General features: G+C 37.5%; 2 long non-coding RNA genes across 2 annotated transcripts; one reads left to right on the top strand and one right to left on the bottom strand.

The window, feature by feature from the left end:
• Positions 1–407: 407 nt before the first annotated feature.
• Positions 408–1,727, bottom strand: LOC147505817 (uncharacterized). Its single transcript, XR_015193483.1, has 2 exons — positions 1,388–1,727; positions 408–1,208 (listed from the first exon to the last, which is right to left on the bottom strand). It is a non-coding gene; the product is annotated as an uncharacterized LOC147505817 (long non-coding RNA).
• Positions 1,728–2,034: 307 nt separating this feature from the next.
• On the top strand, positions 2,035–9,306 carry LOC147505816 (uncharacterized). Its single transcript, XR_015193482.1, has 3 exons — positions 2,035–2,672; positions 2,756–2,855; positions 9,050–9,306. It is a non-coding gene; the product is annotated as an uncharacterized LOC147505816 (long non-coding RNA).
• The last annotated feature ends 6,713 nt before the right edge of the window (positions 9,307–16,019 follow it).

Here is a 16,019-nt window from a genome sequence, read left to right as displayed (position 1 = left end):
TACTTTGTTCCAATGATTCAAAACCGTGGCTCTGATACCACTTGTTGGGAGATTTCACTAGAAAGTTATACTTCAATCTAGCTACTTTCTATCCCAAATGATTTCAACTTGGAGATCACACCAAGGAAATCACCCACCCAAGACTTTGGTAGTTATCACAACAAACTCAAACAAGTAAAGCCACTAATTTATCATCACCCATAACAAGCAAACAATAAATAAGGAAGTAAATATGTAAAGAGACACAAAGATTTAGGTGGTTCGGTAAATGTTACCTACATCCACACAAGAGCTGAGTTTTCTTTATAACAAAGATTGGAGAGTTTACAAGAGATATCAAGAATCAAGAAACAAGAGGCCTCACTCAAACCCTAGCTCAATAGAGCTCCCATAATACCCAAGAAATGAATCTCTCAAAAGTTATCTCAAAACACTATTCTATTTTCTTTATATAGGTACACATAGAAAAAGGTGAGAAAATAGGCTTTGGGCCGAAATTTAGAAAAAATCAGAAATTTTTTCGGAAAGTATGAGCGCGGGTCGCGCCTCGGAGAAGGCTGCCCAGCTCCAGTAACTTCAGCGCGGGTCGCGCCCTCTTCTCCAAACTGAAAACTGAAGATAACATGTCCAGAACACTCTTTTTTATCATAGTCATAATTTCCCAGCAGTCCAGTACGAGTTGAGCACCAAAATTTCCCTTGCACAAAGAGCACGCACCATAGAAAAGGGATGGCCGACTGGGGAATTAGAGTGGAAGGTGTGTGTAATCCACGATTGTGATTGGTTGGAGGAAAAGTAAAAGGTGCTGATACAAACAGTGGAACTGCCAGATCGGGAGTTCAAGGCGAAGAAGACACAATTAGGATCACGGGGATCAGAGTTGAAAGTCGCAATTTCAAAGTTGGAGTTCAAGCAAGGTAAATCCAGGACTAGTCCGTCCGAAAAGGGAGTGAACAAGAACAACAAGCTTTTAGTCCGACTCCGGGACTCGGACATTAGAAACCAACCATGTTTGCAAGTAATAACTGATGTACCTTTTGAGCTCAGGCGCTTGTCCCGGATGTTAACATAGCAAATCTCTCTGGGATTACTAGGATGAACAAGTTGACATGAGCTATATGAACCAGAATCTGGGAAGAGCGCAAGCGATGGTAACCTGTTTGTTGGGCACCTTTTCATGGACCATTTGGTGCCTACTGTCTCCATAACTGGGAAAAAAGGAAATAAATCAGACAAACAATTTCTAAGAAATAAGATAAAAAACGTAATCACTTTCAAAACATTCAAGTAGCAGACGAAGTAAAATAACGAATAAAATCTATATTCGTTACGGAAATTAAAATCTATATATTAACATAACGAATAAAACATGGACAACCCAGAATACCTTATCGCCTTGAGAGAGAGAGGGAGAAGAAAAAAACACCACTCTGCCTCTTTCCAATTTATTACCCTTTATTTAGTTGTACTACAACTTTTTAGGCTTTTAAATTTTGGTTCAAAGGAGTCGGTTTAGAATTGTTTGGACTCTATAAGATTTTTAGTTTTGTCAATCCCACAAAATTGAATGTAAATGCACTAAAAATGTGCAGTGTTCTGGATTAGGATTAATCCATAAACTAGATATATTTGAATTAAGAATGCTAATAAACCACTATCCACGATTACTTTCCGATTAATTCCGACTAGGATTAATCGCTATAAGCTCTTGGGCTGATTTGCTGCCGATTAACGAGGAGTAACTATCATTATCATGCTATCATCAGTGACAGCAAATTTTTTACAGAAGCTAGTCTACCATGGTTTCCAAGTAAGATGGGCAAGAACAGGTTCTGGTTCAGGATCATATACAAGGAAGAACAATAAGTACCCACCAAGTTTAAAACAAGTAGATGAGAAAACAGAGTGGCGGGTTGTTGATGGAGAAATGCATGAGATTGGTGAAAATGTTCCACCAAGAGAAAGATTTGTTATTCCAAGAGATAACATCTATCTAATTTTTTTTTTTTTTCACTAAAAGACAAAACTATAATAAAGAACGGTCCAGATCTGTTTGACCAAGATCTAATGGTAGAGATGCGGGTTTCATTTTAATTTCTTGAAAAGAGACAGAACAGCTCTCACTTGGTTTTTACGGGCTTCTGCTTCTCTTACACCAGTCGCGGGGTTCAAGCTTATTAAAGTTTTGCTCATTTAAACTGCCTCAGACAAAGGTTTAGTTATCCAAAAAAAAAACCAAAGGTTATCCAAAACCTGCTAGCTTATTTGTTTAATCTCTGTCTTGGAAAAACCTCTTCCTAGCTTAATCGTTTCCTTTTTCCCGATGGAGAAATTATTGGATTTTTCTCTTGGCCGGAACATTCCACGCCATAGTTTGAAATCATCATCGAATTTATTACGACCACTTGCCCAAAATCCCAAAATCCCAAAATCCCAAGAGACGCCAGTACTCCAGGAAGCCATTGATCGCCTAGAAGTTTTGATATCCTATTTTATTTTTTAATAATTCAATTTAATGTTAATAAATGTTTTATGCTTATTTTCAAGTCCTTAACTAAATCTTAAACCATATTTGCGATATAAAAGACCCGGAGCATCCATATTCATTGGAAGAGTTGAAAGTTATTCTGAGAAGATGCGGTTGAAGTCAATGACAATAATAGTCATGTTCGGTATAATTTATGTGCCATTAGATTTTGCTAATAAATCGTGTATTGTATGTTCAAGTGTTTAACGATAAGTGTACAATTCACAGGGTTACCTTTACGCCTACTGTTGAACATTGTAGCATGGCTACTATTATTGGGCTTTGTATACGTGTGAAACTTCTCAGGAGTCTTCCTTCGCGTTTTAAGGTATGCTTCTTATTTGGGTTTGTGTATCGTTGTGCATACTTTAATCCCCTTAACGTATGATCTTTAATTATGCGTGAAAAGTCCCTTCTTGGATTGTTGAACTACTAAGAACTTTGTGAAACTCTAAAATGCATGTATTTCATTTAAATGTGTCTTCGACAGAATATGTAGCCCTTTGAGTAAGGACCCTCTCATTTGTTAAGCCATGGAGGTCCACCTTAATGTCTTCCAATCATTCCTGCGTTTATTGTGGGTAACTTTGGTAGTGGGCAATACAAGTTTGCCTGCCTCTGTTTGATGAAATGATTATCAGGCATTGTAAGTGTATAAATATCATGTACTTGGTATTGCCCACTACCAAAAGACTGGACTGCTGCCATAAAATCAGATGTAATCCAGAAAGAAATAACCCTTGCTCCTTGGCTGTTGGTGCTAATGGGTGTTTTTGACAATAGCTAGAAAGAATTAGATATGATAAAACGCCTTACGTGGACTTAATTAGAATTAGAATTTTCTTTGTTAATTCCTAGGTATATCTCGACAACTCAAACTCTTGCCAATTTGTTATAATTTCAATATCTAATAGGAAGTGGAGAATCCTTTTATTTAATAGGAAGTGATTTTATTTAAATTGACCGTTCAGAAGTAAGTGAAGGCAATTTCTTACTTCGTTCCACTGGTGGTCTTACTTTAGTGGGAAAAGTCTACGAGCATTGCTGGTTGGTTTCCTTTTTTTATATTTACTACTTTGAGTCTTCACTGTGCTCTTTGATTAGAGCTCCGTTTTGATTCTTTAACTTTGTGTGTTTCCAAATTTTTGCGAATTGACGCTTCCTAGGCAATCATGGTTAAAGAGCGCATTGAAGAGAGAGGAAGGGAATCGTTAGTTCACCCAGCCAATTCCATAGCAGAACCTCCCAATCTGGTATATGTGCCTCCACATCGAAGAAATGTTGTGTCTCCTAATCTGGTATATGTGCCTCCTAATCGAAGATCAACTGCGACTCCCAATATTTTATTTGTTGTGCCTCCTAATCGAAGACCTAATGCGGCTCCGAATAGGTTATCTGTTGTTGTGCCTCCTAATCGAAGATCTAATGCGGCTCCGAATTGGTTATCTGTTGTGCCTTCTAATCGAAAATCTCCTTGACTCTTAATAGGTTATCTGTCGTGCCTCCTAATCGAAGCTCTCCTGCGGCTCTTAATAGGTTATCTGTTGTGCCTCCTAATCGACTATCTCCCGCAGCTCCTAATGTGTTATCTGTTGCGCCTCCTAATCGAAGATCTACTGTGCCTCCCAATCTCTTATCTATTGTGCCTCCCAGTCAAAGCTCTATTGCACCTCCTAATCGGAGATCTATTGCACAACGTCTTCGAAGAGAAAAAGATATCGATCAAAGGACTATAGCACAACAAAATCGAAGACGGAGGGAAAAAGACGTTATGTCTGATTACATATCAGATTCCTTTAAGAAAACGAGGTCAACGTACGAAGTTGGGTCCTCTTCATCTATCACGGAAGATGTCACAATGCAAAGTTGTGAGGATAACACTATGTAAGTCAAGTGCTTAAATTCTCACTCTTTTGTTAGGTTTCAACATACTGTAAAGCGTGATATATCATAGGTCTATTTTTGCAGTGATCATGATATGACTGGATTTGATGAAAGTGAAGAAGAAATTCTTAATCCTCATAGAGCCCATGTGCTTCCTGTTCCAAATCGCCGCCACTTTCTGGGAAAGATGGATGTTCTCTGTCCATTTTGTTCGGCCCTTCATTGGAAAGATGAACAGTTATCAAAAATCAAAGGCGAACCGACCTTTATTTGGAACTTGTTGTTTACAAGGAAAAGTTAAGCTACCGCTTCTTTCTCCCTTGCCTTGCACTTAAATCTTTATTCGAAGGATCTAATAAACGTGCAAGATTATTCCGTGAGCAGATTCGGCAATACAATGTGTGTAATGCCTTTACCAGTCTTGGTTGCAAATTTAACGATCGTGTGTTACATGGGCGTGGTCCAACCTCATTCACTGTCCATGGGGAGTTGCGGCACCAATCCGTTCATTTGTTGCCCGATCGGGGATGGAACCTAAGTTTTCGCAACTTTATATTTATGATCCCCTAGCTGCTTTGGATCACCGCTACAATCGCAACCCGAATTTGTCAAGAGAAGTGTTGAAAACTGTACAAGAAACTCTTCTGCAGACCCACAAGTTTTGTGATATCTATAAGCAAGCATTTGAGGTTTTAAGCGAAAATGCTTCGAGAATAACAATGTTCGGTCCATCTACACTATGATCCGCGTCGGATAGACGAAGGTACAATCTTCCGACAACCGATGAGATTGCGTTGATATTGCACGGAGATGGGAGTAAGGTTGATGCCATGCGTGATATTGTACCGGCTTGAGAGGAGGGCATGAGTTGGAACGGATAAGCGAATGTCATCCCGCTTATTTGCCTTTGCATTATGTTCTTCTCGTTTTCCTTATGGGGATTTGGGTTGGTCACCCGATTTGAAGTTGTGGGGCGTCAAGAGAAATGCTCAAGTAATGCAAGACTCACCCAATTATTGTATTACGCCTACCGTTTGTTTGAACGACCCACAGAGTACTCATCCATCTTGCTGGGGTGTAAATTGTTGCATGAATTTTTGGTTGATGCTTGGGCTGCATATGAACAGAACCGTCTGCGATACATTAGACTAAATCAAGACACCATCCGTTCGGATGTGTACAAGTGCTTGACAGATGTTGCACTTGAGGGATTAAGTCCTGATCAAATTGGCCAACGGTTCATTTTGCCTTCCTCGCATGTTGGAAGTCCAAGGCACATGTACGAGATTTTTCAGGATTCAATGGCTATCACCCGGCACTATAAGCACCCAGATATTTTTTCTTACGGTATTTCGCAAACCCTAATTGGCAGGAAATTAAAGATCGCTCAAGGAACACCGGACGACGACACCCGGCCTGAAATAGTTGCACGGGTATTCGAGCTGAAACGAAAAGCAATTATGAAAGAAATCTTGAAGAATGATATTTTCGGCGGGTGGTTGCATATGTCTATACCATTGAATTTCGGAAGCGGTCTTCCACACATGCATTGCCTTTTATTTTCGCGCATGATGACAAGATCGAAACAGTGAGCAAGTGGATAAATTTGTATGTGCGAATTCCCGGACCCGACACCCACCCCCGCATTGTTTGAAACAGTGAAGAAGTGCATGGTTCATGGCCCCTGTGGTGATCGAGATCCGAGTGCTTCATGTATGGAAAATGGTCGATGCACCAAAGCCTATCCAAAAGAGTTTGTGGAGGAAACAATTATGGATAAAAAAGGGTACTCCATTTACCGGCATTAATCGGCAAGAAATATTTTGTGAAGAGGAGGAATAAAATGGTTAAAGTTGATAATGGAGATGTTGTTCCCTACAATGCATATCTGTCTGAAATGTTTGACTGCCATATCAATGTTGAAGTTTGTGCATCGTGTCAAGCTGTTAAATATATTAACAAGTACATCTACAAAGGCTATGACAAAGCAACAGTGGTGGCGGCAGGAACAAATGATGAGATTCAGCAATATATCGATGCAAGGTACATTGGACCAACAGAAGCTGCATGGCATCTATTTCAGAATCCAATGCATAAAGAGTTTCCAAGTGTCCAACGATTGGCGCTTCATTTGGAAGGCATGCATAGGGTTGTTTTCAATAGCAAAGAGCCCATGGATGCAATTCTTGCCCGAGCCAGAGACCAAACCTCAACACTGACAGCTTTCTTTAAGTGTTGTGCTGAAGATCCAAATGCACGAGCATTTACCTATCAAGAATTTCCAAGACACTATGTTTTTCACAAAGACTCTCAAGAGTGGACTCCTAGGACTCAGGGACCTTCCATTGGTAGGATGTATTTTGCAAGCCCCAATGCCGGGGAGAGGTTTTATCTACGTTTGCTACTTACTGTTGTAAAAGGGCCTACCTCCTTTGCATATCTTTATAAAGTTGGTGATACCGTGTACAGCACATACAAAGAAGCATGTATTGCCCGTGGGCTGTTGGAAGCTGATGATGAGTGGATACAATGCCTAGAAGAGGCGGCGATAATGAAAACTGGATATCAACTACGGAGGTTGTTTTGTGTAATTCTTTTAGAGTGTCATCCGTTACAACCAGATCTACTTTGGAGCAAATTTGCATCGAGTATATGTGATGATCTTGGACACTGGCTTCAAACAAAGCACGACATCCCAGATCCAACTGATGAGCAAATAACAGATTACGGCTTATATCTGGTGGAACAAATCCTTTTAGAATCTGGGAAGACATTGGAAGATTTCCCGCCCATGCCAAAGCAAAAGGAGGATTGGAGCAAAATTGTTGGCAATAGGCTCATTTGGGAGCAACGCCAACTTCAGCATGAAGGCATAGGAGAAGAGGCTGCAGTTGATGTGAGTCGTCTTAATGCCGAACAACTTCATGCTTATACTGCTGTGACTGATTCAGTATATGGTGACAAGGGCAAACTTTTCTTTTTGAATGGAGCAGCTGGTACAGGGAAAACTTTTTTGTATAATACAATTGCAAAGGGCCGCAAAGAAGACGGGTCTTATTGTCATCATGGTGGCATCATCAGGAATTGCATCTCTGTTATTGTCTGGTGGACGCACTGCTCATTCTACATTTAAAATTCCAATTGATGTGATGGATACCACTTTTTGCGGCTTCACTAAACATTCGACGACCTTTGACCTATTTAAAGAAACAAAACTAATTGTTTTGGGACGAGGTGCCCATGCAAACATAGATCTTGTGTTGAGGTCGTGGATAGAACACTTCAAGATATTTGTGGAAACAAGAAGATATTTGGTGGTATCACTACAGTTCTTGGTGGTGATTTTCGACAAACCTTTGCTGTTATACCGTTAGGGCGAGAGAGCAATTTGTTGGTGCATCACTACGCTCTTTCCTTTGGAGTTATTTAGAAGTTTTGCACTTGGTACGTAACATGCGGCTTGAAATGGCGAGTCCGAGAATGTCGAATTAGCCCGATTTTTGTTGGAGGTGTGCTACTAATGCCTTCTAATTAGAATTTTTTTTCTCCATTAGTTCCATATATAAGCGAACTATTTTAGAAACTAATGAATTCATTTTTGCTTTGATTCATTTAGATTGGTTCGAATCCCAAAGAATGCGCATAACATTTGCGAATGGAATACGCTAAATGTACCAATATCCAAGAACTCATCTTCTCTGTCTATCCCCAATTGGATGTTATGGACACACCGTCTCCAAATTTCTTAACCGATCGCACTATTCTTGCTGCGTAATAATGATGATGTGAGTGCAATTAATGAGGTTGCATTTGAATTTGTTTCTGGTGAAGCTTTGAGTATTTTGGCGGCAGATAAAATCATCGAAGATGATATTGATAATCCAAGTGGGGCTCACTATCCCACCGAAGTTTTCGAACTCCCTCGACCCTTCTAGCTTACCACCTTTCAATCTCAAGTTAAAACCTGGATGCCCTATAATGTTGCTCGGGAACATAGCACCTAAAGATGGCCTTTGCAATGGGACACGACTTATGGTGCTTCAATGTGCGAGTAAAGTCCTTCAAGCTAAAATTTTGACTGGAGAGAAAGCTGGAAATCCGGTACTCATCCCAAGAATATCTCTGGCTCCCTCAAATGCAGAGTTGCCTTTCAAACTATCAAGACGACAATTCCCTGTTCGACTAGCTTATGCCATGACAATTAATAAGTCGCAAGGCCAGTCAGTGAAATATGTTGGCATTGATTTGAGGACACCGGTTTTCAGTCATGGGCAACTCTATGTGGCCATGTCCGGATGTACTTCTTCAAAAGAATATCCGTTTTTCTTCTTCCGTAATGCAAGAAATTGTACTACAAATGTCGATACCCGAAGTTCTTCTCTAAGGACATCGATACCAATGAGAAAAGGCAAGTGAGAAATTAAAGAATGTTACTTTTATTGGTTTAGAAAATAAAGAATATATTGTATCCATATATATGCTATGTAAGTTTTTATGATAGTTTTTTTGTTGATGATAGCGTGGATACTTAAAAATAAGAATAGAGATTATTTTATTTTGAAAACCATCTCTTTTGTAAACAATATGCTAAATGTATCAAGTCTAAAAAAAAATCATGTGTATGTGGTTTGTTTGCAGGTACCAAGTTAAATTGCCATAATTTTTCAGCGACATGATTGTAGTCTTTGCTCCATGGCGGATTTATCCATATGGTAGCAGAATGGTGTGAACAGTATGCATAGAGAGGAGAATGAGAGAAATGAGGAACTCGATAAGTGGGTGGAGTATTTATTTTATTTTATTTTTCCCTTTCGTTACTAGAATTAGCCCCAGGTGAAAAATTATGCAAAGTCTTCTTTAATGTTTAATGAGTTGTCTTTTAGTTTTAGAAGTAATTTGTGTTATGTTTAAATATGAAATTATATATTTTGGTATGGTTGATCTATGAGAATTGTATTGTTTGATTTTTCAGGTTATGACAGGGGTTTAGGTTTTTGAAATGTTGAAAATACAAGGGAGACTCTGCTGAATTTTTTTATTTTTTTTAAAAAAAAAATGATGATGCTCTTAATTGAAGACTCTCTCCCTTTATTTTCATCATTCTCATTCTGATATGTACTGAATTAATGAATGTATAAGGGTATGTGTAATGAGTTGGTTTGTGAGAAATGAAATACATAGAATTGCAATAATTAAACTCACTTGAGTATGCGTATGAAATGGTTATGAAGTATAAAACTGTTGGAAATGGTTATATCATCGATCCAATGCTACCATAGAGATGGTCTCTCTTGGGGTGTTGTTCAAAAGCAATGTGTCTAGAGTGCCGATTGGCACGGGCATTCACTAGTTCCTAATAAGCGTAGAAAACAGATGAGAGAACAGTTCATGCGGAGAACTCGTCTTGTTCTTAAAGAATCGGTATGCAGGCTTCTTTTTGCATTTGGTTTGTTTGTTTTGCTTATTTTGAGGTTGGGCATTTTTTTGTTTTCGTTAAAGTTTCTGTGTTTGGGTTGAAAATCACTTGATTGAAAGGGTTGGAGTTGTGCATATATGAATAGGAAGATTTTTAATTGCAATGTAGTTTTAGAACATGTCCCTTTTAAGTGCAAGTTCATTGGTGTAGGAATCTTGCAAATGCTCAACCTTCTATGAAAGAAAAAGAACTATCGACTTTACTTTTGTGCTTGGTTTGAAGAGTTGACAATGTCCATAGAAAACGAGTAAGGTAGGAGAAATAGAGGCTGGATCTTCTCCACCCGGGTGGAAAAGATTGACTTTTACACCTTACAAAATAATTTAGACATGTGTCCACATTTGTAACCACCCAACTTACGGTGTTAACTATTGCTCAAAAAGGAAAATCAAAACAAATCGCAAAAAATAGGAAATATTCTATGCGTGAAATCTAGAAAACAAAGTGTCCACAATCTCGCCTTCTTCTCCTATAGTCCTATTCTCATATATTTCAACGAAAATAAACCATTTTATTATTACTCCAAAAAATAAGTAACTTGGTGTTTGCTTTATCTTTCATTTAAGTAAAAAGACTTGATTTGCATTTAAATGAGAAAACCTACACGTACTTACTTAAATTTAGTGAACTTGTAAACATATATAGTGTTTTCACTCTAACTCTTGTGTTCTTGAATTATTAAGTAGCTATATTGTTCTGATGTAACTTATGTTCATGAATTTCCGATGGTATTTTGGATAAATATGACTTGCCACTTATATTATAGTGCTTAAAAATGAATCTAAGACAAAAATGGCTAACTGGATCAATTGATATTGAAAAAGAAATGATATCATCAGAAATTGAAAGGTTACTTGAGCAAAATTCATAAAACTTACATTTACTTGACAATTGGGCACTGCGATTGTGGAGATAAGCACGCACGGAATCTTTCCTAATTTGTAGTGATTTCTTTTTTTGTTTTATCTCACTCTGTTAGTTTCATTTATTCTGGTGTTATATAAATAGACACATGTCCAAATTATTTTGTAAGGTGTAAAAATCAACCTTTTCCACCCGGGCGGAGAAGATCCGGCCTCGGAGAAATATTACTGAGGGCATCCGAATTTTACTGTTTCGTAGAAGGTGCTCCTACAAAATTAAATATCATTTACCTAAATATATGAATCTGCAAACGTCCGGTGGATGCCATGACATATGACTATATGAGGGCATGACTAGCTTGATGATATGTTCATTTTTTTTAGCTTTACATAGCAGGACCTATCAAGCAAATCTTTTGAGTAAAATGTAGAAAAATTGTATGTTACTTCACATGTTTATGGATGTATGAGCATTTGGGGTTCAACCACTCCAGTTATATCTCAATTGATATCTTCTGGCGAATCATGAAAGAACTATAAAAATTTGCAAGGCATACGATTACTTATTTGCTGTGTTATTATCCGTGTGTAGCCTTAAAACAGTTTTCCCCATTTACCTTCTATCCTTTTTCTGCTTCGACGTGTCACGTGTCACAGTATTGGTTTTGACAATCGTGTGCATTTTGGATGTAAGATTGTGTAATACAGTTAGTAAATATGCCGGTCTTTTAATTTTTCATAGGAGCACGAGCCATGGTGCAAAAGATATATGGAACTCTCTCTCTCTCTATATATTTATTTATTTATTTTTATTTATTTAATTAATTATTATTATTTTTTTCCTTTGTTCCTTTTTTCTTTCATTTTTTTGTATAAAATATTGGGTGAACTAGTATTACCCCCCACTAGATGAGCCAATTAGGATTTCCCCCCCACTAGATGGGAAATTAGGGTCTCCCCCCTAAATACACACAAAAAAAAAGTGATACTAGTTAACCCTAAAATAATTCATAACAATGATAGCATCAACAGATTGTGCATGGCCACTTGTGTTACTTTATAGGCCTAACTTTTTCATGAATTCGTTATACACCTAAACAAAAAGAACTATAACATTTTGCTTGACCTAAAGTGTTTTCCACAGTCGGCTTAAATCTCTAGGAAACAGCCTTATGAGGTGGATGTAGAGCATTGATAACAGCTCCATTATCCCCTATAAGTATGAGGCTTGGAACCTGGTATTGTTTTCCTAGTTGGACTGCAAATTCAGCAGTCATAAGGCAAGGTTCCATTGCAGTCTTTGCGTGTACTGGATGTTTAAAAATGCACATCAAAGCCTCAAGGTTCTCTGCCTCTGTGAGTCTGAAGCCTAAATGAAAAAAAAATATAGAATGACAAAAAATAGGGTTTGGTGATGAAACTTTGTGATATTTAATAGAATGAGGTGTTTTCATGCTCAAACATAACCTTCCAGGGAATTTTTAATATTTTTAAAAGTTATATGGGGTTACGTCATAAAAAAATAAGAAAAAATGGAGAAAAGAAAAATTATAAACAAAATATAAAACAAGTAAACAAAACATTTCTACACTATATGATAGCCGGGTTTGTAGGAACCACACTTCTCAACCGAACAATGTATTTCTAATCTCTCAATTTTAAGATTTTAGAGCCACCTCCCTACGTTTATTTAAATTACATCTCTCCTATTTATTAATTACAATTGGCTCCCTAATCTTTATTAAAATTGAACTACCTCCTTCAATAATTTTAGGATAGTCTTCTTAATTTAAAAGCTAAAATTTATGTATAGGAATTGTATATCTTCCCCATTTTTAGAAAATTGTTTCTCTTTTCTTAGTAAGAGATTCACAAAAAATTGTTTCTCTTTAGTTTTTTTAACAATTTTCATTTTAGTTCTTTACAACTTGGCGAACTGATGCGTAGCACAGGACACATGCTAGTAACAACATGTAAGGTTTAAGCCTCAAGGCGCTAAACCCATAAAAAGCTTAAGGCAAGCCTTGAGACTTATGCCTCAGTTCGTTCTTGTGAAATGTTGGTTGCGTCCATGATTTGTGTTTTTGTATGCTCCCTGATAACTACAGCACAAATAGCAATATTTTTAGATTTATCAATTTAGACTGAGAAGATAGCCTTAAACCATCATGGGGGTGGAGTTATACATTCCTCATCAGGAACAGATCTTAGTCATGCTGTTAGGGTGCTAAACTCAATTACTTCCGGTCTATACAACTAGTCCATCATATCCTTCAATTAGTACTGTATTTTGAATAGGCTGCATACCTGACCTTGCCCTGGGGGAGGAGTTATACTCTCCTCATCTGGAACAGATCTTACTCATGCTCATGGGGTGCTAAACTCAATTGCTTCCAATGTCCAACTAGTCCATGCTTTAATTAGTACTATATTTTGATTAGGCTGCACACCTGACATCCTGCAATTGTTCTTTTGTAAAGGTGGGATGCCGTAAAGAAGGGAAGCTATTTAGTGTGTTCTAATTGTAGAGTGTCTGTTCTTAAGCATACGACTGAAGAGAACCAGAGTTTTTGGGACCAAGGGCATTGAGAGAAGAGATGGTCAGTAGTGTCTGCCTGGTGTGAGCAAAAATTTCATTCTTTATCTATAGGGATCTTGATGAGAGTGTAGTTTATGGTTTGTGGGTAATAGATCTAGGGCTACTTTCCACAAAAAGCAGCATAACCTTAGATGGTATTCATTTCCTATATTTTGGAAAAATGTATAGGTGAATTGCCATGAGAAAATTGGCCAATATTTTCTTCTCAATCATAAATAAGATTATAAGCAGATTTTACTGTGGATATACCCATTTAGAGAATCAATCCAAATTATGGATTCTTCAGTGGAGTGTCTGGCATAGATGTTCTGTACAGATTGCAATATTAATGGATGGAGGATTCTGTGATGTGTAAGAACACTTTCTTACTTATATTCTAAGATCACACAACAAAATGAATGAAGGGAACAGAATCAAAGAAGATGAAGTGAATATTTGTTTTATTAAAATGGCGATAACAGTTTACAATTTCTCTATTTGTTCTTCTCTATTTCTCTCTCCTCTTTTCAATGATTTTTTGGATAATGAATGAATGAATCCTCTTTTTTGATGCTCTTCCAGTCTTTATATAGTGTCCTGATTTGGCTTGGACCTAGTCAATCTTTGACACGTGTCCCTTGCCTTCCTTTCCCATTTCCCGCTTTCTACCTGCAACACAATTTAAGCACCCACGAGATTTATCGAGATATTGGCCCACTACATCGCCCCGGCCCCTCCCGTTTCCCGCTTTATGCCAATATCTCGAGTTTTAAAATACCAAAACAAACATGTTTATAGGTACGATATTTGCCCACTACATCGCCCCCTCTTAAAATTTTGAAATTTCCTTTAAAATTTTAACTTTTCGAGAAGCAATTATACCAAATAACGGATATGAAAACTATCGGGCCCAAACAACCACCTGATAAGTGCTCAAAAAGTGCAATTTAACCCTCGATTATGCCTCTTGTTTAGCCATCTTAGTGAACTAATAGTGTTTGTAAGTTATGTTTTAAGATTCTATAGGTGAAAAAGAGAGTTTTGTAGAATATTAGAGAAAAAAGATAAAATGGAGCAATTCAAAGCATTAAGGATCACATGGGAAGCCCGTGGACAATCATGGAGAAGGCCAAGGAATTGAAGCTATTAAAGATGTGACTTGGACCTATTTTAAAGCCTATTTGGAAGCCCAAGGCCAAAGAATTCGTTGCTTGGACCAAAACCCGTAAAAGAGGAAAGAAAAATAGACCAAAGGTGGAAAAATAAAGTCTCGCGTTTGAGATGCGACTATCGTGCGTCCAGACGTGACCCATGCGTTTGGGACGCATAGATCGAGCGTCCAGACGCATGAATCGACACTGTATCATTTTCTTCTAAGTTTTGGAGATGAAGTTGGACTCTAGAAGAAATCTATTTGTATTAGGAAACAAATGACGGTTTGGAATGCTTCTAGAGCTCATTGTAACCCCTATAAATAGAGGACCTAAGTGCCTCATGTAATAGGCTAATTCACTTATATTCTTGTCTCCAGAACTTGAGGCAGAGAGAGATTAATAATAAAAGATCGGTTTTAATTAGTTGAGTCTTAATAAATTAGTCTTTCTAGTCTTATGTTCTTCGACTCTTTTTCTTCTCGTTCTTCGTGTTCTTCCTTCTATATGGAAGGCTAATCTTCTCCTTCAAGGGAAGAGATGAAGCCCGGTGCTTAAGGTTTAATGATTCTTCCGGGTTTATGGTGTTCTTCAATCGGGTTAGTTCTTTATATTTTTAGTTATTAGTTCCATTGCCCACACTAGGGGATGGAAGTATAGATTAAAGGTTTTATTTATTACAATTGAATATTATGCTAGTTTAGGGTTTGATTTATTGCAATTGAATATTTGCTAGTAACATGCTTTTATTTATTGCAATTGAATATAATGCTAGAATAGAGTTTTATTTATTGTAATTGAATATTATACTATTATTCTCTACTTTTCTTCTAATTGTGTAGTGTTTTAGAGTAAGGGAAGTATTCCTTGTGTTTGCCTTAGATGGTGATTCATTGAATAGCTGCCCCAAGCTCACATAAAAGGAAAGAAGATACTAGTAACATGAACATAGGAACAACCTTAAGTAGAGTTAATTGTTTAACGATGTTTCACCCAAAAAGGCATCGGCACTCGCTCGATTGCCCGATTGTAGTCTACTTGGAGAACAACATGAAGCAAAAAGTCATTGAATCAAAAGCATTGGTGGATTTGAATCTCTTGAATCTATCTCTTTCATATTCTCTCCCTATTTCCAATTCTTAGCTTTAGTATAAGTTTAGTTAGTTTAGCATTAGAATCTTAAATCTCTACAATTATAGTTTTTAATCCCTCAAACCCCCTTTCCAGTCCTGTCCTTCATATAAATATACACTTAAAAGTGGAACGATACCCTACTCATCCTTTACTTATTGAGGGATAATTAGGTTTTGATATGCTTCTTTTTGTTCAACGACCATCATCTATCTACATCATCCATATACCACATCTCACACACAAAAAGGAGGCAAGGTCACCAAACCCGGTCCAATATTTCAAAAATATAAATTTAAACCTCTTTAGCTTATTCAAGTAGCTTCCCAAACCTACAATCTCTTTAGCTTCTTCAGTACGCCTCCAAACACCTAAAAAACTCTGGTTTTCTTCTTCTTCAACTTTCCAG

The sequence above is a fragment of the Coptis chinensis genome, chromosome 4, assembly GCF_015680905.1.
Source record: "Coptis chinensis isolate HL-2020 chromosome 4, ASM1568090v1, whole genome shotgun sequence".
Lineage (NCBI taxonomy): Eukaryota > Viridiplantae > Streptophyta > Magnoliopsida > Ranunculales > Ranunculaceae > Coptis > Coptis chinensis.
Note: the sequence above shows the minus strand (reverse complement) of the source record. Positions and strands in the feature narration are given on the sequence as shown.